Raw genomic sequence first — 27,084 nt, forward strand, 5'->3', positions numbered from 1 at the left:
AAGATGAAGGAATAATTGTAGGATCTTGCTTATGATGGCTGTTACCTTAATTTTAAACCTAAAAATATATGAATCAAAAATGATGTCATTAATTTCTTGAGCTGGTTTTTCTTCGACTATAATCTCAAAACCATAATTTGTTTTCACTGAAGTAGTGAATAGTGCATCTTTGCTTACACCTTCTAACTTCCTTCAGGAGGCTATGGATAGAGTTCACTCTCCCAAAAAAATCCAATTTCTTCAACTGTGCACTGAAACGCTGTCTCTCTTTCTCTCTCAAAGACTTTTTGTTCACCCCACCACCACTTTTTCTTTATAATTTTCATCATCAATATCTCTCTCCTAAATTATTTCCATCATCATACAAATATTTCCTATCTTTAAAAAGACTTACCTTGAACTTTTATATGAGGTCTGGCAATTAAGTTCACAAAATTGTTGCAACGATGTTGCTAACCTCTTTTGATATCAGAGGGATTATTCACTATGAATTTGTACCAACTGGACAAACAGTTAACCAAGTTTACTATTTGGAAATGATGAAAAGGCTGTGTGAAAAAATTAGACAACCTGAACTTTTCACCAGCAATTCATGGCTCTTGCATCACGACAATGCACCAACTCACATAGCACTGTCTGTGAGAGAGTTTTTAGCCAGTAAACAAATAACTATATTGGAACACCATCCCTACTCACCTGATCTGGCCCCGAATGACTTCTTTCTTTACCTAAAGATAAAGGAAAACATTTTGATGACATTCAGGGTAATACAACAATAGCTCTGATGGCCATTCCAGACAAAGAATTCCAAAATTGCTTTGAAGGGTGGACTAAGCACTGGCATTGGTGCATAGCTTCCCAATGGGAGTACTTCGAAGGTGACCGTAGTGATATTCAGCAATGAAGTATGTAGCACTAGAGTGAGTTTGCAAACTTAACTGTCAGTATATTTCCAGCTTCTGTATTTTATAGCTCCCTTCAACAGCAAACTTTCTCAAAAAAGATCATTTATTATCACTATTCTCACTTTCACTCTCTCATTTGTTACCTCTCCTCAGTCTGATTTTTAACTTTTTATGTCCTTTGTCATTGGTTATGCCAAAGTTATCGATGACCTCTAGCAGATGTTGTATCCAGTGCTCACTCTTATAGGCTTAATTTAGTAGATATCTTAATGGAATGCAGTATTGCTGACCTTTCTTGATATGCTTCACTTATTGTGGCACACTATGTTTTCCAAAGATGGCTGCACCAATATTTCTCACATGCTTTTCCAACAAAGTGGCATTGAGAGACGGCATTTATGTTTCCTCCCTTCCCCTGTGAAGTGGGGTCTATGTTTCCTTCCCTTGAACTTCAATGGATCTTTGAAGGTTGTTGACCAATGAAATGTGGTGGATTTAATATTGCATGGTTTATGAGAGTAGAGGATAAAGGGTGATGTGGCTTCCACCTGGCTCTCTCTCTTCTGACACATACCTTGGGAGCCCTGAACTGATGTGTAAGAACTCAACTTACCCGAAACCATTACTCTGGAGCGATTACATGGAGGTATTACATGATGTTAGAGAAAAATGCTCTAGACTCCCCAGCCGTTCCGTTTCCTACTTATGAGTCTTTACAGTATAGGCTCCAGTCACATGAGTAAAAAAGCAAGCTTTCCATGATTTCAGTTTTCACCCCAAACTGCCCCAGCTGGTATTTGGTAAAATGGAATAGAGTAGAGCCCTGCTTAGTTTGGTGATTAGTAAGAAATTAAAAAAAAATAAAAATAAAAAATTAAAAAAAAAGCCTAAGTTTTGGAATGTTTTTATTACACAGCCATAATAACGGAAATACTTGTGACTTCTACTGTAATAGGCAATTTGGATTTCCCTCACCTTCACTAGTTCCTCTTTCAAATCCTCTTTTATTGACTTCTATTTGTGTAATCAGCATTCTCATAGTAGAGTTTTCCAGGATCTGGGATTCCTATTCTTTTCTAAATACATTGTCTAAATTGCTTTATTTCATCATAGCCCATGGTATTTTATGTGGATGACCTCATCTCCCCCACCACATCACATTTCTATCTCTGATGTCTCCTCTGAATCCTTTAACTTCTAGGCATATATATGAAATGGCCTACTTAACATCGACACTTGGATATTTTTTAAGAGATCTAACTTAATGCATACAAAGCCAGGCTCTTAACCGTTTCTCCCTGTAAAACAGAACATGAACCTTGTTTACTCATAGTGCTCCTCATCTCAGAAAATAGGATTACAATTCACAGAATTTCTCAAGCACAAAATTTGGAAGTAAATTTTGATTCTTTCAGTGACTGCATCTTCTATTTTCACTGATTACACTTCTATGATGTATTGCCAAACTTTTCTTCATCTTCAGTTCTTCTCCCTAATGGAAGCTGCCATCATACCTTTCCTAAGCTATGGAAATAACCTCTTTAATAGTCTCCCTCCTTCAGTTTTACTACACATCATTCTATTTTTTACAGGATAGCCAGAGTAATATTTTTCCACAAATATTAGATCTCATTCCTAATCTGGTTCAAAGTCATTTAATGTCCTCTCATATGGGCAAATTTTATTTTCCAAAGATGTCTCCCATATCCTGATCTTCTAATACGACTTGACAACACTATTATTCCAGTGGAAGTGACACTATAGGTGATAAAATCAGATAAAACCATGCCTGTTCTCTTGGACACTTGCTTTTGATTCCAGACCCCATGCTTGAATAAGCCCTTGCAGCCTGTGGAGAGGCCTATATGGAGAAGAACTGAGACCCCCATCCTCAAATAAGTTTCCAACCACTTACCAGTGTTAATTTGCTAGCCATATGAGGGAGCCATTTTGACATCTGGATCAGAGATGGGCTATCTACATCTAGATCTGCTGAGATTGCAGAATTATGAGCAAAGGAAATTGTTGTTGATAGTTCAAGTTGCTAAGTTTGGGGAAAGTTTCCTTTTTAAATATAAGAATAGAAAACTAACACAGATTTTGGTACCTGAAAGTGGGATTCTGCTGTAAAACCCTAAAACATGTAGCACTGGCTTTGGAGCAGGCCATATGAGAAAGTTAGAAGTCTTGACAAAATGTTAGCAAAAGCCTAAGAATTTTGAGTCTGTCTTTGACAACTGAAAGAAAAATAAAGAAAATGTGATTGAAAGATGTTTGGACTGAAAAAAATTTTGGCAACAATATTACCTGAAGTAACATGGAAAATAGGAAATATTCCACTGAACTCAATGATCAAGCTAAAGGGATTTTCAGGCAACATATTTGAAGTGTCACCTGAACTTTTTACATTGCCTATGATATAATGTGAGGAGGACTGAGCTAAAAATGAACCCTTAAAAATAAAGAATCCAGAACTTTCTTAGTTTCAGAATAAATCTGTTTCTCTTTCCAAATCTCTCTAGGAGGCAAATGATGCTTAAATTTAGAACTGGCTTACAGGGGGACAATCGATAGTACTGTAAAATTCATTATTAAGATCTCCGACCTGAGATGGTTCCTCATTGAACCTTTCAGACAGACAAAAGCCGTTCTGTGGATCATAATGGTGTAATTTTCAGTCCTCTCCATGATATAATAAGGCTTGTAAGCTTTTCAAGGATGTTATCCCACAACAGCGTCGTGGTGAGATCAAGGAAGAGAATGACTTAAAAGATTTGTGGTTATAGCTTTTGTCTGATGGAGTGACTTATTAATCAATACACAGAAAGCCTACTAAATTGCTAAAGGAATTGTATCTAGTTGTAATAAAAGGAATATCACAACATGACAAAAGACCCTGAATCCTCAAACCTTTAGAAGCAGAAAAAAGGGCTTACGAAGCCTTGGGGAAAAGGAAGGTGGACTCAGAAGGAAGGACCAAAAATGTATTGAGTTGGGCCAAGAGCCATGGAGAATAACACCCAGGGATTAGGACTGAACTCTGACCAAGGAACTGGTAACATGTACCTGGGTGGATTTCAGAACTGATGTGAACCAGTGGCTACGGTGTTCCTTCCCTTTTGCTGCCATTTTGAATGGGAGTTTCTATAGCAGTTATTCAGAGCCTGTTACATCATTAATTTGAGTATTTGGAGATCTAGAAAAATTATCTCCTTAAGTCATATGTGTCATATGCCATCTCATTGTAAAAAAGAATGCTGAAAAAGCAGTACGTAAGTAACTACTGCACATGAGTATCATCTATTTGCATGTATCTGTCTGGTTTTTACAACACCACTTGTTAAAGTGATTGTTCTTACTCCAGTGTATATTTTTACCATTTTTACCATAGATTACCATAGATTACCATTTTTTACCATAGATTAGTTGACCTTAAAAAAAAATGAATGTCTATTCTTGGCTCTCTATTCTGTCCCATTGATCTATGTGTCTGTTTTTGTGCCAGTACCATAATGTTTTGATTATTATAGTTTTGTAGTATAGTTTGAGATTAGGGAGTGTCATACCTCCAAATTTTTTCTTCTTTCTCAAGATTGCTTTGGGTATCCGTGTCTTTTGTAGTTCCATGTAAATTTTAGGATTATTTGTTCTAATTTCTAGAAGAATGACATAGGTATTTTGATAGGAATTTTCTTGAATTTATAAATTGCCTTGGGTAGTATGGTTATTTTGATGATATGAATCCTTCCAATCCATGAGTACATTATATCCTTCCATTTCTTTGTCTTCTCTTCAATTTCTTTCTTCAATGTTTTATACAACATACAAAAATAAACTCAAAATGGATTGAAGACTTAAATGTAAGGCCTGAAATAATAAAACTCCTAGAAGAAAACATAGGAAGTAAACTATCTCACATCAGTCTGAGAAATATTTTTTTGGACACATCCCCTCAAGCAAGGGAAACAAAAGCAAAAACAAACACGTGGGACTACATCAAGCTAAAAAGCTTTTGCACAGCGTAGGAAACCTTCAACAAAACAAAAAGGCAACCGACTGAGTGGGAGAAAATATTTGCAAATGATATATTCAAGAAGGGATTGATATCTAAAATACATAAGAAATGCATACAACTCAACAACAACAACAACAACAACAAAACAACCCCATTAAAAAATGGGCAGAAAACACGAAAAGACATTTCTCCAAAGAAGATATACAGATGGTCAATTAACATATGAAAAGATGCTCAGCATCACTAATTATCAGGGAAATGCAAATCAAAACCACAATGCAAACCAAAATCACACCAGTCAGAATGGCTATTATCAAAAAGTCAACAAGCAATATGTGTTGGCCCGGATGTGGAGAAAAGGGAACACTTGTGCACTGTTGGTGGGACTGCAAACTGGTGCAGCCACTATGGAAAACACTATGAGGATTCCTCAAAAAAAATCTCAAAATGGATATACCATGTCACCCATCAATTCCACTTCTGGCTATTTATCCAAAGAAAACAAAAACCTAATTTGAAACAATATATGTACCCCTATGTTCACTGCAGTGCTATTTACAACACACAAAGTGTAGAAGCAACCTAAGTGGTCATATATAGACAAATGAGTAAAGAAAGGGTGATATATATATATATATATATATATATATATATATATATATATATATATATATATATATATATATAAAATGGAACATTATTTGGCCATAAAAAAAAAGAATGAAATCTTTTTTTTTTTAAATTAAATTTATTGAGGTGACAATTGTTAGTAAAATTACATAGATTTCAGGTGTACAATTCTGTATTACATCATCTATAAATCCCATTGTGTGTTCATCACCCAGAGTCAGTTGTCCTTCCATCACCATATATTCGATCCCCCTTACCCTCATCTCCCACCCCCCACCCCCAACCCCCCTTACCCTCTGGCAACCACCAAACCATTGTCTGTGTCTATGAGTTTCTGTTTCTCATTTGTTTGTCTTGTTCTTTTGTTGCTTTTGGTTTATATACCACATATCAGTGAAATCACATTGTTCTCTGCTTTTACTGTCTGACTTATTTCGCTCAGCATTACACTCTCAAGATCCATCCATGTTGTCACAAATGTTCCTATATCATCTTTTCTTACCCCCGAATAGTATTCCATTGTGTATATATACCACAACTTCTTCATCCATTCGTCTATCGAAGGACATTTTGGTTGTTTCCACGTCTTGGCCACCGTAAACAAAGCTGCAATGAACATTGGAGCACACGTGTCTTTATCTCTAAATGTTTTCAGTTTTTTTGGGTAGATACCCAGGAGAGGGATTGCTGGGTCATATGGCAATTCTATTCGTAATTTTTTGAGGAACCTCCACACCGCCTTCCATAACGGCTGCACCAGTCTGCATTCCCACCAACAGTGTATGAGGGTTCCTTTTTCTCCACAGCCTCTCCAACATTTGTTACTATTTGTCTTGTTGATGATCGCCATTCTGACTGGGGTGAGGTGATATCTCATTGTGGTTCTGATTTGCATTTCTCTGATGATTAGTGATGTTGAGCATTTTTTCATATGTCTATTTGCCATTTGTATATCCTCTTTGGAGAAATGTCTCTTCAAATCCTCTGCCCATTTTTCAATTGGGTTGTTTGTTTTTTTGTTGTTAAGTTGCATGAGTTCCTTGTATATTCTGGATACTAGCCCCTTATCGGAGTCACTGTTTGCAAAAATCTTCTCCCATTCAGTTGGTGGCCTCTTTATTTTGTCAACGGTTTCTTTTGCTGTGCAGAAGCTTTTAAGTTTCATATAGCCCCATTCGTTTATTTTAGCTTTTACTTCCATTGCCCTTGGAGTCAAGTTCATAAAATGCTCTTTGAACCCAAGGTCCATAAGTTTAGTACCTATGTTTTCTTCTATGCAGTTTATTGTGTCAGGTCTTATGCTTAAGTCTTTGATCCATTTTGAATTAACTTTGGTACATGGTGACAAATAACAGTCCAGTTTCATTCTTTTGCACGTGGCTATCCAATTCTCCCAGCACCATTTGTTGAAGAGGCTGTCTTTGCTCCATTGTATGTTTTGAGCTTCTTTGTCAAAAATTATCTGTCCATATTTATGTGGTTTTATTTCTGGGTTCTCAATTCTATTCCATTGGTCTATGTGTCTGTTTTTCTGCCAATACCATGCTGTTTTGATTATTGTAGCCCTGTAGTACAAGCCAAAGTCAGGAAGTGTGATACCTCCATTATAGTTCTTTTTTCTTAAGATTGCTTTGGCTATTTGGGGTCTTTTGTGGTTCCACACAAATCTGATGATTTTTTTGTTCTATTTCTTTAAAATATGCCATTGGGATTTTGATGGGGATTGCATTGAATCTGTATATTGTCTTCCAATCCATGAGCACGGAATGTCTTTCCATTTCTTTGTGTCTTCTTCAATTTCTTTTAAAAAAGTCTTATAGTTTTCAGCATATAGGTCTTTCACATCCTTGGTTAAGTTTATTCCTAGGTATTTTATTCTTTTTGATGCAATTGCAAAAGGAATTGTTTTTTTGTATTTCTTTTTTCTGAGATTTCATTGTTGGTATATAGGAAGGCAATGGACTTTTGTGCATTGATTTTGTAGCCAGCAACTTTACTGTATTCGTTGATTGTTTCTAATAGCTTTTTGGTGGAGTCTTTAGGGTTTTCTATATATAGCATCATGTCATCTGCAAAGAGTGATAATTTAATTTCTTCATTCCCAATTTGGATGCCTTTTATTTCTTTCTCTTGCCTGATTGCTCTGGCAAGGAAAATAATGAAATCTTACCATTTACAACAACGTTTATCAGCTTAAGGGGCTTTTGCTAAGTAAAAACGTTAGGCAGAGAAACACAAATAACGTATGGTTTCACCTATATGTGGAATCTAAAAACAAAACAAAACAAAAACAGTCTCATAGAAATAGAAACTAAAGGAATGGTTACCAAAAGGGAGGAGGTGGGGGAATGAGTGAAAAAGGGGAAGGGGAATATAGTCAATAATAGTGATAAGTTTACAAGGTGACAGATGATTACTAGAATTAGTGGGGTGATCACATCGTAAGGTATAAAAATGCTGAATCACTATCTTGTACACCTGAAACTCGTATAACTGATATATGAGTAAGATTATATACCAACTATGCTTATATGCTTAAATAAAAAAAAGTATCATCTACACATAGATCTGATTTAGATAAGATTCTTGACTTTGAGTTGATGCAATTATTGAATGAGACTTTTCAGTCTTGGGAGAGCAAATGAATATATTTTACACATGGGAAGTGTAAAAATTATTGTAACCTGAAGACAAACTGGCAGATTGTATTTTTTAATGATGGCTTTAACAAGACCTCCCATCTAACCTTTTTTTACTATATGACTTTGTTACTTTTCCCATCAAAAGCTGGGAGGATTGTGACAATGAATGCTATATGACTTTTGAGAGTAGGTCATAAAGCATGGTACATCTTTCTAGGTTACATAGAATGATTGCTTCTAATACCTAACCACTATGTTTGTATAATGCTAAAAGTCCTGTGTAGAGAGGGTCATGTGAAGAAGAATCTAGGCACCTGGATTACAGTCTTGACTGAGCTCCCATCTCATAGCCAACACTAACGTCCCAGTGATGTGAGTAAGCCATCTTGAATCTTTCAGCCCCCAGATGAACTTTCAGCTGGTGCTGCATGGAAGATTGCAGATTTGTGAGCAAAATCATTAATGTTGTGGTTTAAGCCACAAAGTTTTGTAGTGGTTTGTTACATAGAATAGCTAACAGATACAACATTGAACATAAAGAAAATCAAACACCTTCCTTGTCCTATGAAGCCCTGTATGACCTAATTTCTACCTGTTCTCCAACCTCACGTCATACTATTCTCTACTGTGCTTGCTTTGTTCCAGTCACACTGATTTTTTCTCCTGTTTTCTAAAATCTAGCTAGTTCGTGTCTTTAGGCTTTGTCATTGTACCTCACCTGATGAAAATATTCTTTTTCCAGGTCTTTAATTCAGGCTGAAGTTTATGGATTACCAAGAATTCCAGCCCATTTATTTTTATCATGGCACTTATATGTATCTGTCTATCTATATCTACATATCTACCGTGTTTCCTCGAAAATAAGACCTAGCCAGACCATCAGCTGTAATGCGCTTTTTGGAGCAAAAATTAATATAAGACCTGATAGTGTATACATTATATTATATTATATTGTATTGTATTGTATTGTATTGTATTGTATTGTATTGTATTGTATTGTATTGTATTGTATTGTATTGTATTATACTATACTATACTATACTATACTATACTATACTATACTATACTATATCACATCACATCACATCACATCACATCACATCACATCATATTATACCCAGTCTTAGAGTAAAATATGACCGGGTCGTATATTAATTTTTGCTCCAAAAGACGCATTAGATCTGATGGTCCAGCTGGGTCTTATTTTGGGGGAAACACGGTAGCTGTGTATCTGTCTACCTGTCTGTCTGTCTATCTATCCATCCATCTATCTATTATCATCTTCTATGTTCTCTCTTACCGTTCCCTTTATTAGACCAAACTCGATGAAAACAGAGACATTATTTTTTTTTATTTTCTTCTCTATTACCTAGGACAGTAGTTGGCATATAGTAGATACTCCCCAAATATTTGTTGAGTGAATGGACCGATGGAAATAAATATGAATTCTATTTTACATCATGGAGCAAAAAATAAATTTACATTTAATACAATATTTATTTTCTAGAAAAAATGATGCTATCTTTTTTTATTAAATTCATTAATTTGACGTATAAAAATGTTTATAATCTTGTGATATTGCGCAAAATAGGTTGATTTCTATACAACCTGGATCATCTTTTTGAATTTCTCATATCAATAAATAGCATAAAATAAAATCAAATTTTCAGATAAGCTTAGATATTTAGTTACTTGATTATTTTCAATTGATATAAATATTTTACTTCCTGTAAGGACATATATATATATATATATATATATATATATATAATTTTGAAATGTTCTTTTTTTTAATGCCATATTTGGAGTTTAGTGTTACACTATTAAAAAAATTACTTTCCAGAGTATAGATAATAGTGAATAAAAGAAAACAAACACTAAATTTCCAGGAATTTGGAATATGAATCATCCTTGGCATAGTAGTGATATAGCTTTTCATCTAATCAGTATGTAAAATAGGGAAATAATTTTAACGTATTTAGTTGGAATTTACTTCTCTGCACTCCAAAGCCTGGGTAAGTGAGTGTACAAATATAGTTAGAAAGAGTTAGCCACCTCTTCAGAGTTCCAAAATTCATAAAAAGAATAGCCCTAGTGATTTCCTACCAAGGGTGGAGCAGTAGTTTGAGGTCTCATTAGCATCCAATTCTGACAGAGTCAGAGAATCTATTTAAATTATAACCTGATGTTTGCAGCTTATCGCAATGTTCTTTGAGATTTCCTTAGATACATCCTTACTGAGAGATACACAAAATCCTTCAGGTTTGAGAGCAATAAAGAGCATGTGACAGCCTTAGGCCAACAGACGGTTTTTCACTATGATCACCACATCCCTGTTCTAAACAACCTCTACTGGTGGCTTTTGCACAAGAATCTATTGGGATTAGTAGTTGTAGACTCTAATTGATAATATTATTTCTTGTTTATATTCTTATTTCTTTGATAAGAGTGAGAGGCTGAGACTTCAGTAGATGTTACACTTATCTCTTATTGTATTAGCAAAATCATAATGCAATTCCACTTAAGTGCAAACACAGCAACAGCAATTATTACTTAATTGTAATTCCTAACTCACTGTAAATAAGCCAGCCCACACTTTACTAACCAATTTCCAATGCACATAAATAAAAGCATACGTTTAGCTTATCACAGTGCCTAACTCTCCCTGATGAGCAAAAATATTATATTGTGCTTATCTTGCAGTTTCACAAAATATCCCATTCATTTCCATGCTGTTTGTTCCCTGAAGCTATTATGTACAATATCACTTTCCTCATCACCTGCTTCCCACTGTTGGCTCCTTATCTTTTTCTTTAGACTCCTGCTTGACCTTTTTCCTCTATTAGTGACAGCTCCTTTGGCGATCTAGCTTCCTTCATTTTCCTTACCTTCTGATAATCTCATAACATCTTTCATCATTCAACACATATATTTTTTGCCTCTGCCATGCTATATTTGTAAAATACATAAAAGATTGGTGCTCTTATTTTATAGATGATGAAACCGAAGTACAGAAGATAAATGACTCTCCGGAGGCCATGATTTGTGGGCCTTGTAGTGGGTTTAATGGGAGGAAAGTGAGGTGAAATGCCAAATAGAGAAGTTAGAGAGAGCTGAGATGAGTGATAGAGACCTAAGAAAGAGGGAGTTAAATGGTCCAGAGCATAAATGACCTGAGGAACAGTCGAAATAAAAAGAGGGAAAGACTTTAAAATTGATGATCCCTCTGTTCTGATAACTTCAAAGTGCATATCAATTTGAAATCTCTATCACCTCATTGCATGGGGACAGATGATAAAAACACATACAGAGCATTTATCTCTTCCCAAAGCTTCCAAAATACACAAAATTCCTAAGATGTTGAGAGAAAGAAATAATATGAACATCTTAGATTTTATATCAGTTATTGACATTTCTTTTTATCCCTCCAAATACAGTTCATAAATTCAATTTAATATATTAGGTTGGTGCAAAAGCAATTGCGATTTCTGCATTTATTTTTAATCTTTTAAACCACAATTACTTTTGCACCAACCTAGTATTATTTAAACTTATCTACTTAACATGATATTGTTCAGTGGGCACATTCTATTTATTAAATATTAAGTACACATATTTCAGTGGCCTAAAATTATGCATTTATTATATTTTACGTATTTGGGAAGAAAAGTGACTTCAAAAAAGATTGTGGTCCCTAATATTATCACCTGCCTGATAATATCATCAACAGTGGACTTAAGGATGCTTTGTCCTTACTATGCTTTCTCAAAATTTACCAGTTTCCTCTGGTCATCTCTGGTTGCCTCAAGATTAGGTCCCTGTACACTTCTTTCTTCCTTTTTGTTTACATGGCCAATACTTTGTATATGATCGAAATCCAAAAGGTGCCCCTGGCATTCTGAAGTGTGCAAGCTGCAAAAATATATCTAATGGCCCTGCATCCGTTCCATATAACAGAATTTCTATTAGGTCCCCCAACAGAGCATACTCTAATTACTACAAAAAGAAAACAAACATATGCCTACTGATAAACAGATAATTTATTTGATGAGTGTCTACAATGAGGCAAGCTGTTTAAAAATCTTAGGAATTCAAAAGTGAATAGTACAGACCCAGCCCTACTTTCATAGAGCTTACATTCTAGGATGAAAAGTTTATTATTTATTATCTATAATAAATAATAATATAATAATAATAATAATAATAATAAAATAAAAATAGATAGAACAAAACATTGAGGAGTAATAATGCTAAGAAGGAAAATAAAGTGGGATAATAGGACAGACAGATATGGATGCTGTTTTAGGAAAAAGAAAACTTCTGTTAGGAGTGGAGCTATAAGCAGAAAAGCTACTCTGTAAGATGCTATATGAACAGAAATCTGAATATAGCAGATGAATCAGACTTCCATGCAAGTATGTGGAGGAATAGTATTTCGGGATGGAGGAATAACAAGTGAAAATGCCCTGAGACAAGAGTGTGCTCAGAGTACTTGAGGAAAAGCAGGGGAAACATTGTGCCTAGGGTGAAGTAGGCAACTAGTAGAATGATAGGAAATGAAGACCTGGAGAAAGCTAGGGATAAAGCCAACTAATGACTTATAAGCAAAATAAGACTGAAGAATTTATTCTAAGCACAATGGGATACTACTGAAAGGCTTTGAGCACAGAAGTAACATTATCTGATTTGCCACTTAAAATGATCATTCTTGCTGCTGTGTGAAAATAGATGAGAGATCCAAGACAATAAGCAATGAGGCAAATTAGGAGGCTACAGAAGCTGCCCATATTAAATATGATGATGACTTCACTTGGGTTGTTGTTTGTGGTGGAGGTAGGGAGAGGAATGAAAATAAGAACGTGCTCAAGCTAGCTCAGATTACCTTTGTTGTGACTACTTATCACTGAGAGATTAGATATGAGGTTTAAGACAAAAAGAAGGATGAAAAGTGATTCCAATGTTTTAATCCTGAGAAAATAGATAAGGGGTGGTGCCATTTTCTTTCATAAGGAACACTGGAAGACAAGAAAGTTGAGGGCAGAAAATAATAGGAATCAAGAGATTATGTCTGGAGCATTGAGTTGAGGTGCCTAAAGACATCCAGTTAGAGATTATTGTGGTTTGTATTGGGTCAATTGAGCTAATCTGGAATTGTGTTTCCCAAAATTCCCTTCCCTGAATAGTTCTAAATGGGTCATAAGAGACATATTGCATGAGGTTTGGAAGGTAGAAGTGAAGCAGCAGCCATATTCTTTTTATTCTGAGAAGGATAACACAGGGAATGAGGTTTGTTTGAAGTGCACACATGTGGTCATTTATCTGCTGACTCACCTTGCTGATGTGAAGCAGGATCCAACTCTCAGAAACTTAAGGAGTATAAAAAAGAAAGCAAGTGTCTAGCACTGGTGATGTAATTTTCACTGTCGGCATTATAATGGATAAATGAATAGTGAGAATGAAGCATATCATTAAATAATGTGACAAGGGATTTATTTAAGTCATAATTAAAGAATCCTTGGCCAGAACAGATAACAGATACCTTTACACAAAGCTTGCATTGGTCCTGGAGCCTGGCAGGGGCTGGCAGTGTCTTTAAGAGGCTACAGAGTAAGATCTGCCATAGTTTTCTGGGCCTGTTAAAAATAGCCCTAGGCCAGACACATGCCATCCATCAGAATTAAGTGGATCACTCAGCACCTGCTTCCTGTACCCTGTCTTCTGTTATTCCATGTGCTTTCCCAAATACTGATGGGTCCTTGGCCCTTGCTTCTAGGTGTAACAGTGAGCTCTGCCCAGGGAAAAGGTAACAATCCCTGGAACAAGACATGCAAGCTGGGTATATATTTATCATCTCAGGATTGGGCTCCCATTACTAATAACAGCTGTTTTGTATCGAGTCCTCACTCTGTGCCAAGCTCTTGCAACACACATTCAGATTTATTTCATTTAATCCTGGCAACAGTGCAATAAGGCCAGGTCTACTATTATTACCATTTTGCATTTTAATAAACGTAGTTATAAAAATATTAAGTATATTTTTAAGGTCTCACAGTAAGTGGCAGAACAATAAGGATTCAGTCAAGTGCCACCTGCCACTAATGACTGATCTCACTATATTAAATTGCTCCATGGGTAAGCTTGCAGAAAGCTTCTTTCTCACAGAGATTTCTGGGAGTGTATGACTTGTTACTTTGAAATTAAACTCTGATGTGGGCCCGATATTCTTTGAAATCTTGATGGAGAGAGTAGAATCAGCAATAACTCTTGTGATATTTCAAAGGAAATAGCAAGTTTCTGTTTTGAAATTGGGATAACAGATATATCTTTAAGACAGGTGCTTTTATTAGTTAAAAATATCACTTGAATGAACCATATAACTAGGTAAATAAAAAGCTGACTCCACTATCAGAAAAGCCATTCCAGGCTCTTCATTATAAGCCATAAAAATGTTCTGTATAATAATGGAAAAATATGGTCACTCTGGTATATCTCTGCAGACCGGTATCTTCTGATTTTTTTGTTAATGGAATGTGACTTGACTGTTCTAGAAAACAACAGCTTGTGCTGTGGTGAATTCTGAGTGCTTGCTGGTGGAAAATTAGAGGCTGAATACCAAAAGGCAAAGACGATATTTTCCTGAGAGTCTCCTGGGATCCCGAGTCGAAGCAGTGGCAAGCTAGGTGACAAAGGTGAAGTATGGAGCTGGATCAACAATAGCTGGAATAAAAAGACAAAAAACACTACCCATGAGGCAGATGTCACCATCATAACCATGCATGTGCTGAAAAACATAGTCATAGTTATATAGAACAAAACTATTAGAAATAGAATTTCACATAATAATAGACTAAAAACATTTCCAGTAAACAGAGAATATCATTTTTTGAAAATACTCATCCAAAATTATTAGTTAAAAAAATCAATAAAATGCAACCAAAATTCATGTTATATTAATGGAAAACAGCATAATAAAATTAGAGTTTAAAAGCAAAAATAGTCAAAATTAACCTTTTAAAAATAAAAATAAATACTTTATTATTTGTGTTCAAGAGGAGATTAAAGTTTAAGTTATAGATTATTTGGAAATGAAACTCACTACATATCAAACCATACATCAAAATCATGCTTGAAATTTTATAGTAGCAAATGCATTTTTAACAAGGGTGATAATAAATGAAACTTGCATTCACCTCAAGAAGCTAACGAAATAACAAAATATACCCTAAAAAAGTTGAGAACCAAAACCAAGGTAGTTTATGGTCACTATGTCAAATAAAACTGAATTTGAACATACTTCTTGTCTTTCCATTAAACAAAAGTAAGAACAAGCAAAAATAAGTCAATTACTTGATCTATGAAAGTTAGATAGGACTGTGAACCAACTAAAATAGCTTTTAAACAAGACAGACAGCTTATTGATTAATACTCATTTTAAGACCCTCACTTCATGGTGGCCATCAATCCAAAACTATTATTTTGACCAGTTTCTCTCCTGGCAAGACTCACTTTAAACTCATCTAGTCCATGAACTAAAACCTCTGACATCTGCTTTCTGAGTGTCTCTCTTCCTCTGACGTCTGCTTTCTGAGACACTATACAAGACACTAATTATATTAAGGTGGTATTGTTTACTATATTAGGGCTAATAAAGTTAGCTTTGGTTGATGGATTATATTTCTGGAGAATTTTAGGAAGTTAGTCATCTGAATGAAAAGAAAAAAATTCAGTAAATATTTTTAAAAAAATATTTAAATGAGGGGAAGTAACAAACCTTTTTCATAGAAAAATGTCCGGTACTGTATGGAGAAACTGACCATCAAGGAGGTGGAGCGAATTCTTGTTCTTTCTCTGTACTTCCCCATTGAAGATGGGCTAGACTTGCTGATATCCTCCAAAGAATCATACAAGGAAAGGGGGAAATGGTAAATTTACAGTGGAGAAAACTGACCAACACCTACCTTAACCAAATGATGAAGGTTAACATCACCAGTGATGCCCTAAGGACATCATTACCCCCAGATAGGAAGTGATGAGAAGGCACTTCCTTCTGTGGCATTCTTCCCCAAGCTCCATAGCACCAATCTAATCATGAGAAAAGCAACAGACAGACACATATTTGGGGACATTCAGAAGGAAAACAGGATACCTGCCCAGTGTGCCTTGAGATTTACAAAGTCCTGAAAATCAGTAAAGACTAAGAAACTATCATAGAGCAGAGGACACTGAGGAAATGGGACAAATATATGTAATGGGGTAGCCTGGTTTGAATCCTGGAATGAGGACACTGAAGGAAAACTGTTGAAATCCAAATAAATCTGGAGTTTAGTTATAGCAGCATTCAAAAAAAAAAAAAAAAAAGAATAAATTAGTAAATAAAACATAAACACAGCCAATAATCCTGATTAAAAACAGAAAAAAAAAAATAATTAGTACTTACAAAGGGATATAACCAAAGATTCAGAGTTGATTTTTTTGTTTTTTGAACTTTTTAAGTTAAGTGTGTTCTTCCAGGACCCATCAGCTCCAAGTCAAGTAGTTGTTTTAATCTAGTTGTGGAGGGTGAAGTTCACAGTGGCCCATTTTGGGATCCAACCGGCAACCTTGTTGTTAAGAGCACTGCACTCTAACCAACTGAGCTAACCGGCTGGACCCCAGAGTTGATTTAAAAATGACTCTATTTTATTCTACTTTTTGAAAATGGAAATGTAATGACTTTTCTAAACCTGAAATACTTAAGATTTTTGTGAAAAAATACAAAACTTTATTTAAAAACTAAAGCATGCTAAAGTGCCGGTGTATGCCAAATGAACATATACACCCAATAAACTCTAATCACCATCAACAATTTAGTAAGGATATTGGTTAGCTATTTTCAAAGCTTATCTGAAAGAGTGAATGTGTAAGGAAAACCATGAATATGTTGATGGAAATCAATTACTCAGAGTGGTGAGCTATCACTGGCAGGTAGCAAACATGCTCTACAGTTATTGGTTAAAACAATACAGGGAAAGAGTAGTGCTTGTATATAATTTGCATAAAGATGCTAGGGGTATGCTGGGGGGAAAACACTGACTTAAGTTCCTGGTCTTTGAGATTCAAAGATTTAGAGTTCTGAAAAGGGGGACTCACATGGCCCTGACCAAGTTCTCCTTAGCAGGGAAGGTCATCAGAGGCCATAGAAGGGAACTCATCAGGAGTGAAGGCGGCATCATCTCAGAAAGCTCAGGTTGTTTACTGGTCAGGCTGATTCAATAAAGTGTGTGGATAAAACAAGCAGGCCCTGTGGATCCAGTCAGGCTGGCACTGGGGCTGTGGTATAGGGCTCTCCAGAGAAACAGAACCAACAGACATTTAGCATGGAAGTTGGTTAGTTATTTCCAAAGTTTAACTGGAAGAGTGAAAGTATAAGGAAAACCATGATTGTATGGAAATGTTGGAAATATATTTATGCCAAGACATTTTAAAAATATTTAAAAATAAATTAAATAGATTTAATGATGATATTATTTTGCACAAACTAAATCAGGGCTTGCAGCATAAAAATGGCACTACCTGATGTTGTATAGGGCCTTATGAGTTTGACACATGGGCTCTACTGTATCCCATGTGATGACTCAGTTCCTCCCTAGTGTTTTCCATTCACATTACCGTGAAATTTCTGTTGGAAAAGAAAAAAAATGGCATTATTTGGGCTTGACTTCTTAAGTAAGCATATCATCCATGGAGAAAGAGCATATTGTTGATGTTCTAAAACTACCTCAGTTCTTTTCTCATTTTCTCAGGGCCATTAAAGTAACCCCTCATGACACCAACTCATTTCCAAACTGATGTGCGATGTGGGCTCTGGAATCCCATGGCAGTTCTTGTTTATGGTGACCACCCTGGTGACCTGATATAAGCTCATGTATATAAAATGAAGAGGAAAATTAAACGATGCCCATTGAGAACTTGCGGATTACTGGAAGACATTTGCATACCTTTATTCAGTTTAAGAAACATGGGCCCTCAGCAAAGGTGAAAGCATTTTGAAAGCATTTTAAAGGAAAGGAAGTGCAGATTTTGGTCACTTTGTTCATTCAGTAAGGAAAAGATGAAAGATGCTATAATTGTACTTAATACCAGAGCAGCTTTTAGTACAGACGTCTAAAGCTTGAGCAGAGTCAAAAACAGGTCTATTGCAACAGAATGCACCCTCCTATAAGCAATACAGTGAATTTCATAAAATAAACACATTAATAGTCAATTCTGTATAATACAGAGTTATGAAGAACTTGAACAGAATATGGAAGACACATTTCCTGTACTGTGAATGCTTATAATCAACCAAAAAAAAAGTCAAATAGTCATGTAGAATAAGGTTTCAAGTCTGTCTAAATAACTGCCAAAACAAGTGGTAAAAATAATAAATACTTCAAAAATTCTGAGGGAGTTTGATTATCAGAGGGCATGATATGATATAAGGTACAGGAATTTGCCCTAGTAAAAATTTTTATAATAATGGACCATAATAAAATTCTGATTACTATAACACCAAATCTGTGTATTAAAAAACTGGCCAAATCATTATATTTCATCAAAAAATGGGATCTCAAATTTTAACTTCATTTAGACATATTGTGTTGCATGCTTAACACCTATAGAGAGAATTAATTTATATAATTATATTTATTAGATTCTAGAATTAGTGAAACAATTAGGAAACTATGATTATTCTGGATAATTCATCTCTGATTTGAACATGTTCCAGGTACCAACCATCTCTACTGTTTAACCAACTGTTCTAGAACAGACCATGGAATTTGCCTGGAGTGAGGATGACTAAGAATGATGACTTGGACTCAATTCTAGGTGACTTTTACTTTGATTTTTTTCCAAAGAAGCAAATAAACAAAGTGACTGATGCAATGAGATAAGGAAGTAGGTGTGTGGATACAATGACATACTTTGCCTCTCACACATCACCGAGCTGCTTCCAAATTTGGCGGTCTTGGCAATCCATTGGGAATGAGATGCAGCTGAATCAGAGTGAGATCTGTGGACTCATGGCCTTTTATGTCCCCAGTAGTCATGTTAGCACTCAGAAGCAACTTACACTATCTTAAAACGTAATAATTCCATCATTTAGAAACCTGCATCGCCATGCCATCTCTGCAGGGCCTTGGAGGTTCTCTTTTATGAGCACTGAGGCATAGTTGGGCCTATCATACTACTAGTAATCCAATATCCTGTTTCCCTCTTTACCAGTGCATGGAAAAATTGCTTCTTAAAACAAAGGGAAAATGCAGGTACAAGAAATAAAGAAAATAAGAAAAAAAAAAGATATGTTTTTAATAAAATAATTCCAAATTATTTTGATAAAACATAAACTATACAGGATTATCTCACCATAGAATACTCTGCAAGGTTTTTTATTATTTTGAAATTTTATGAGTAGTCTCCATAATATACTCAGGAAATTTAGTATACAAATAAATGTTATCACAAATGAAATAATGGCATATTTATATATGATGTGATATATGAACTCCATCTGATACGGCAGCATCTTTTACATCCCCCCCTTCCTCTCAAAATAGACTGTGGAACATTATAAAATAGATTCCCTTTAGTTCATGACTTGTTCAGTTGCAAATTCATGTAAACTACAGGATCAGTTTGGCACCTGCTGTGATCATGAGTCTACTGCTGTTTCTCTAATCAGAAAACATTCCTATTAGATAAACCATCTGGCTTGAAAAGCATCCCTTTTGCATTCAAAATGGTTGTGTTAGAATTCAGCCAAAGTATATTTTAAAAGGAAAGATATGTCAGCAAGACCAGTCTGTTTTCAAATGGAATAGTCCTCTATTAAAATACCATTTATGGAATAAAAGCCATCTAATGAAAATATTACACAACATGAATATGTTCTAGTTACATGTGAAGAGGTAGGTGGTGGCAATCTTTGGCTCAGGCCATCCACTGAAATCTGCTAAAATGCAGTCGGTCGTAGTCATCATCTGAGCAGAGCCAACTAAATTGCCCATCATCTGATTGCAATTATTTTCATTGAAGTTAACATATCCTGAATGTTGCTTTGTGACCATCAGTATTACCTGTGGGTCCTAGGGTACTACTATTATTTGGTTATTGTCTGAATTATGTTTATTCTTGTGGATGTGAGTCATTTTTATTTATGCTCATATTCTTCAGGCTATATATATTTTATATCATTTAGTAAAAACAAACAATAAGAATATAATTTTGCTTTAGAAATATTTCATAGGAACTTAAAACATCTAGCCTTAATAGTTTAAGTGAATTTTGGGCACTGCTAACAGAAAAAATAAAATATTGAAGCATGAGTGTCTTAAAGTTAATTAAAGCTTAAGGGTCACCAGGAAAAATGTGAAGTTTCAAAGAAATGCTGTTATTTGATCTTTTCTCTCTAATTATGTGTTTATCAAAATTGTATTGTATGCACGCGCTCGGTAAGATGTTCTTAGTTATATCTCAAAAAATAGAGACAAGGTCCCTGCCTGCGAGGAGTTTGCATCTAGTAGAAGTAGCAAGACTAATAGATAAAATAACCGCCTAGTCATGATATAGTGCCTGTGGACTGAAATTTAATTGAAAATAACAGAAAGATCATAAAAGAGAAAATTAGAATGGTGGAGGTAGAATTTAGAATTGTTTCGATGGTTCTGTTGGTGTTAGAAGGATAGAAGGCAAAAGGCAAGACCCTTGAAGTGAACACACACGGAAGAGCAGAAATGTGTACAGGTGAAATGACCTTTTACATAGCACATAATAGAATTTGAATTTGGATATGTCTAGGGTTTCCAGGCGGGAATTCCCGCCCTTTCTCTGTAATTTTTTTCTCTTTTCCGTTCCCAAATTCCAAGATATAAACTGTTTTCTGTTCTCCACTATGAATCGTTTCCACAAAGTGACAGCCGATACTACCAGCCATCTGGGTTCAAGGAGCCGATTTTCCCGATTTCCCAACCAACTTTTCCCAGGATTCAGGAATGGGAAAGTGAAAAAATTTCCTGAGAACAGGCTGGAATTCTCACCTGAAACCCTAGATATGTCAGACTTAAGGTATTGATAGCTATCCAGACTCCTTGTAATGTGAGCCAAATCATTTAGTATTTGCTTACACAAATCAATTCCCTCATTTATTGCTTTTATTTTCTCAATTGGACTGTGAGCTCCTTGCTACTGGGCATATATCATATTCTGGAGCACATACTAATTTATGATGCTTTGAACATTGTGGCAATCGAATGATACTTTTTCAAAGAAAGAATGTTTGAATGAGTACATAATAAATTCTGGTCATGTGATGTGTGTGTGTGTGTGTGTGTGTGTGTGTGTGTGTGTGTGTGTTTGATTAAAAACACATCTGTCATTTTCTGCTAACAATCCCAAAACTTTTTTATTGGCAGTGTGGCAAGTGAGTGTAAAGTGACTTTATTAAATTAATGTAAAAATATGATTATGCTGAAGAGAAAGAAATTGTAAAGATGAAATCCGAGGATTCCAGAAAATCCTAACAGCCTCCTCAGATTGACTTTTTTATCCTTTCTTGTTACCATTTCTTTTTTTTGCTGGCTTTAAAGTACCACTATTGAAATCACTCTTTCGGAAAATACAACAGATATGAAATCATTGTCTCCAGGAGACTACCAAGAACACGCTTTATATTTTTGGAACTGTTATGTATTACTGGATCTAGAAATAGGTGTTGGAATACTTTGCCATCACACTATTAACAGGGACATTTTCATCAGATCTGGTAAAAACTTTGAAAGTAGGAAAGAGAGTTTTGCTCTGAAAGAAAATGATGAAGTATAGTTACATTTCAGTAGGCAGGGGAAAAAAAAACCACACAGAAACAATTGCTAGGACTTGGGAAGGAGCACCATAAGTAATTAAACAAAAGCAAAAGCAAAGTGTGCCAAAACAGATCTACCTGCATATTCAGGGCGTGTGTGTGTGTGTGTGTGTATGTGTGTGTGTGTATGTGTGTGTACACATACACATTGTTATGCATCGTATAAAAGTCATGTCTCATAAATAAGCTGGTAAATTACAAAAATAATAAATAAAATAATAAATTTATAATAAGAAATAGTTACTTTCAATAATTGATACTTATGTTCAATCTCAATATAAGCATCTTCTATTTTCTATTAAGAAGTACTTAAGAGTGGGGATTCAATAAATGTATTTAGCCAACAAACCCGTTTCTGATAGACATACAGGTTAATAAAAGTAACATATGCCATTTATTGATTATTTACACATGCCAGGTACTGTGCTGAGTGTTTATATATTCATATTTTATGATTCATTTCTCACTAACTCCTATGTTTTTTTAATAAATGAGGAGACTGTCAGACAGAGATATAAGAGCCTCTGCAATGCCATAGAGCAGAGCCTATGAATTTAATGCCTTAGCATCCCCATGCATTCTGACGCCAGTCTCGAAACAAAGGAGGAAATGAATGACTCAGTGTTGTTTTTATTGTTATGGTTGACATTTTCCAGATCTAGTGGACTTCCAAATCAGGATACTGTTCAGTAAAATACACTCATTAAAGTTGTTGGGGTGAACAACAAATAAGTGTTACCACTTGAAGGATGACAGTCTAGTTTGAGGCAAGACTTTTTGAAAGCCTTCAGTAAACCCAGAAGTGTGGATCTAATTCACAACATCTGAATCTGAGGTACTCAAGCTTCAAGGGCTTGTTGAATGATCATGAGAATATGCTATTGGATTCTTCTGATCTTGCCAAAAAGAAATAGACGAAACATGAAAGTATTCATGAATAAGCAATTGAATAATGATATGTTTTAACCATGGTTATGCATATATATATATATATATATATATATATATATATATATATATATATATTTTTTTTTTTTTTTTTTTTTTTTTTTCCCTTTCCCCATTCTTATTTTTTATATTAGCTTCAGGTGTATAAAAAAAATAATGATTAGACATTTACAACCCTCACAAAGTGATAACTGCCCCTCCCAATCTATTAGGTTAATGCAAAAGTAATTGCAGTTTTTACAACTATGTTTAACCTTTTAAATCGCAATTACTTTTGCACCAACCTAATACTACACTTGTGACGTCATATATAGCTATTACAATACCATTGACTAGGTATATTCCCTATGCTGTACTTTACATCCTGTATATTTAATTATAGTTGACATTCAGTATCATTCTATATCAGCTTCAGGTGTACAGCACAGTGGTCAGGCATCTACACAGTCTTTTTTAATCATGTGGACGTCCATGCAATCACAAGCAGAATAGCTAAGTGGTTTTTGTGCCTGCTTTTGTATCCCAGATCTGTCACTTTCTAGCTGCCTTACCTAGGATAAGCCACTTAACCTCTCTGTGCCTGAGTTTTTTCATCAAGGGTAGGTTTGAGGATTAAATGGGTCATATACTTAAACACTTAGAAGAAACAGTTCCTAACACAGAGTGAGCACTAAATACTGTTAGTCACTAATATATGGGTTTCATGTAGATGCTTGTGGGAACAGAGCCAGGAGTGCAGTTTCCAGGCTCTCAGCCTCACATGGAAATGTGCTAGCTCAGGTAGTAAATGGCCATCAACTGTGATTGGATGGCCATCAGCTGTGGCTAGTTGGCCATCAGCTGTAACCAGTGAGCCATTGGCCACTAATATAACTGCTGTGGCTACAAAATGGGGGCTAGCAAGAAGATGGTGGCTGAGCTAGCAAGGGCAGATTGCAGAGAGGCGGATGCCGCCAGCGAGAATATAATGGTATGACTGCCTATCTATGGCTCCATGGGTGTTCCTGTTTGTCCTCACCATGTCCTGCATTCTTATGTGGGGAGCGGGACTAGAGACCCCACAGGCCGCCCTGCACGACACATGGCGCAGCGAGCAGGGTCCCCCGCATGACAGTGCTCTTGAGATAGATGGATACACAGGTTACTTTAAATCACTGATTTTTAAATGTGAAAAGGTGACATATCAAAGGGAGGATGGTAAAAAAAGGTTTATCTGTATATAAACCTCCCTGGAAATTCTGATATGTTCCTTCTCCCCCATCCTGACCTATACCAAGATTCTTATCCTTCTCCCAACTGAGAATCCTAAGTTCTAATGAGAGATCTTACTTACAGGACTCTCTTGCAAATGTGAGTGGTATGGAGGCAGTAAAAGATTAAAAGCATTGATTTAGGTAGAGTTGGATCACATGATCTTACCTGTCTAAATAATAGCTTTCTTCACTCAGGTTTTTGACTTGTTTTATGAAACAAGTTCTGAACCTTGCTGGAATGTAATAATCCTCAACAGTGAGGGTAACATCCACTCCAAGTGCCCTCAATATGAATCTCCAAGTGGTAGGCTGCTTACTTAGCAAAGTTCCAGGAATAAAGTGTATCACCCTTGGGACTAGGAGTATTCTCTGTTAACTGGCAAGAGCTTCGTATAACTGATTGTCTTCTTTGCCTTTAATGGTATGCAAAAATAGTAGATATGCATGTTTTTACATATGATTGATCAAAGATGTAAGTTACCAAAAGAGCTGTAGGGTATATGATCTCCTGTTATAGAAGTAAGCCCCCATGAGATGGCAGTTACAGTATTTTTATTATTATTACTATTATACTTAGGAAAAATATTTTTTATATTATCACAAAAGAACCTGAGTATGTTTACACTCACCTAGTTTATTTCATATTTAGTTCCTAACACATTTTTATTAGTTTCTACTTTTGGTTGAATTGTGCTCCCCAGAAAGGTAAGTTGAAGTTCTAATCCCTACTACTTGTGAATGTGACCTTATGTGAAAATAGGGACTTTGCAGATATAATCAAGTTAAATATCATCATCATTAGGGTGGCCCCTAAATTCAGTGACTGTTGTTCTTATAAGTAGAGAGAGATTTGGATATAGAGACGCAGACACGCACAGAGGAAAGATGGCCATGTGAAGATGGAGACAAAATTTGAGTGATGGAGCTACCATCAAGGAATGCCAAGGAATGCTTGTAACCATCCAAAGCTAGGAAGAAGCAAGAAAGGATTCTCTGGAGCATTCAGAGAGAATATGACCCAGCAGACATCTGAATTTTGAGAACTGTGAGAGAATACATTGATTTTGCTTTAAGTTTGTGGTGTTTTGTTAGGGCAGCGCTAGGAAACTAATACAGTTTGCATGTTCCACCACACTCCAACCACAATGACCTCATTTTAGATCCTCAAACACATTAAGTATTTTCCTTCCTTGATTCATTTGTACAGGTTGTTCACTCTGCCTGGAATGCTCTTCTACAGATCTCTCTATGGCTGACTTTTACTTTTCATTAAGGACTTAACACAGGCTAGAGACGTTCCCTGAGGACGTAAATTAAAGTAGCCAGTCATTTACTCTTCACCATGGCAGCCTAATTTGACTCCAATAGAAATGATATTGAATATTTTTCTGTTTTATGTATTCTTTTCTCTGTGGGTTTATTTACTTTGGTTCCTCCACCACTAGAATACAAACTCTATGAGAAAAAGGATTCTGTATATTTGTTCAGTACCTAGAATATAGTCTGGTGAACGTAGATATTCAATAAATATTGACTGAATGAATAATTAAGTCATATTTTTTTTTACCCCTTGAAACAGAATACTGTGATGTCAGAGGATAAGGTCTTGGAATATATTAGTTGTGTCAATGTTATAAAGGGCTATTGTATGTCTCTATGAGCACGACATTTATGATATTTTTAGTTTTGCCATTTCAGTTAGTAAAATTGGGCTTGCAAAAATTATTTCATACATATTATTTTATATCTGAATAACTAACAGATATTGCCACAGTAGCAATACCTGAAAAGCACATTTTCTACTTTGGATACTCCTAATTTTTCCGAATTAGCTGCAGACAGAAAAGTCAGCTTTTAGCAAGTTTTCCTTCTTTCAGACAACAAATTCCTAAAGGTCATAGTTGATATATTCTGCAGTGTTTGGTTAAGTTGTCAAGAATACAAAGTAGAATCTGATTTGCTCTTTCTTGATAATCCTAATGTAGTTAGGCATAATGCATGAATATGTAACAGTGTGCTTATGAAGGAAGTTGATGGGTTGAACGGAACTGAGAACTTCTCTAATTTCCTCTTCAGGCAGTGTTTTTCATAAATATTTCCAACACAAATGACCTCCTTCATTTGATAACTTTGGTGAAATTCTTGCCTACAATTTTAGTGAGAATGATATTAACAAACTTCCTAAAATGTTCTGGAATTTTCAGATACTTTTCAGTCTTGAAACTGCCATTCCAAGTTGTTGATATCTTTGACATTCATCAGAATTCATTTTTGGATTTTTTAAAAAAGTTGTAGTTCTGATTTGCAATAACCTATATAGCCTTGTGTGTTATTTTGTCATAATGAATAGTTTTATTTACATGCATTTATTAAGTATTTTATTTCTTTCAATTGATAACTTGAGATCTGTTTCCAATATTAATTTTATTTTTAAAATACCTATTTTTAACTTTCTATTCACTTTGTTACCCTGTTAGTCATCAAACCATCCCATTTTTGTTCTATTGCTCAGCTCCTTAAACATTAGGAAGGATCCATTCTCTCTTTTTCTCTTCCTTTTCCTCACCTCCCATGTTCAATTGATTCATAAAACCCATGCACGTTTTATTATTTTTTAATTTTCTTAATTCTTTATTAGTTTTAGGTGTACAAAACAATCTAATAGACATTTATACCCCTCACAAAGTGCTAACCCTCCTCCCCCAATCTACTACCCCTCTGACATGGTATAGAGCTTTTACAGTTCCACTCACTCTATTACTTATGCTGTACTCCACATCTTATGGGATATATATATATATATATATATATA

At 35.3% G+C, this 27,084-nt stretch overlaps 1 long non-coding RNA gene across 11 annotated transcripts in view; it reads left to right on the top strand.

Annotated features, from left to right (window-relative positions):
- The window catches only part of LOC109449577 (uncharacterized), a 490,477-nt gene that overhangs the window by 260,666 nt on the left and 202,727 nt on the right, over positions 1 to 27,084 (top strand). Inside the window, exons 8-9 of one of the 11 annotated variants that reach the window (XR_016019524.1) lie at positions 14,741 to 14,881; positions 18,940 to 19,040. The exons of 9 other annotated variants lie outside the window; for them this stretch is intronic. This is a non-coding gene — a long non-coding RNA (uncharacterized LOC109449577). The remainder of the gene's footprint in view (positions 1 to 14,740; positions 14,882 to 18,939; positions 19,041 to 27,084) is intronic. One more of the 11 variants, XR_016019527.1, reaches the window with a different exon arrangement.

This window comes from Rhinolophus sinicus, chromosome 17, assembly GCF_057876585.1.
Source record: "Rhinolophus sinicus isolate RSI-liver-muscle chromosome 17, RSI-T2T, whole genome shotgun sequence".
In the NCBI taxonomy this organism is placed as follows: Eukaryota; Metazoa; Chordata; class Mammalia; order Chiroptera; family Rhinolophidae; genus Rhinolophus; species Rhinolophus sinicus.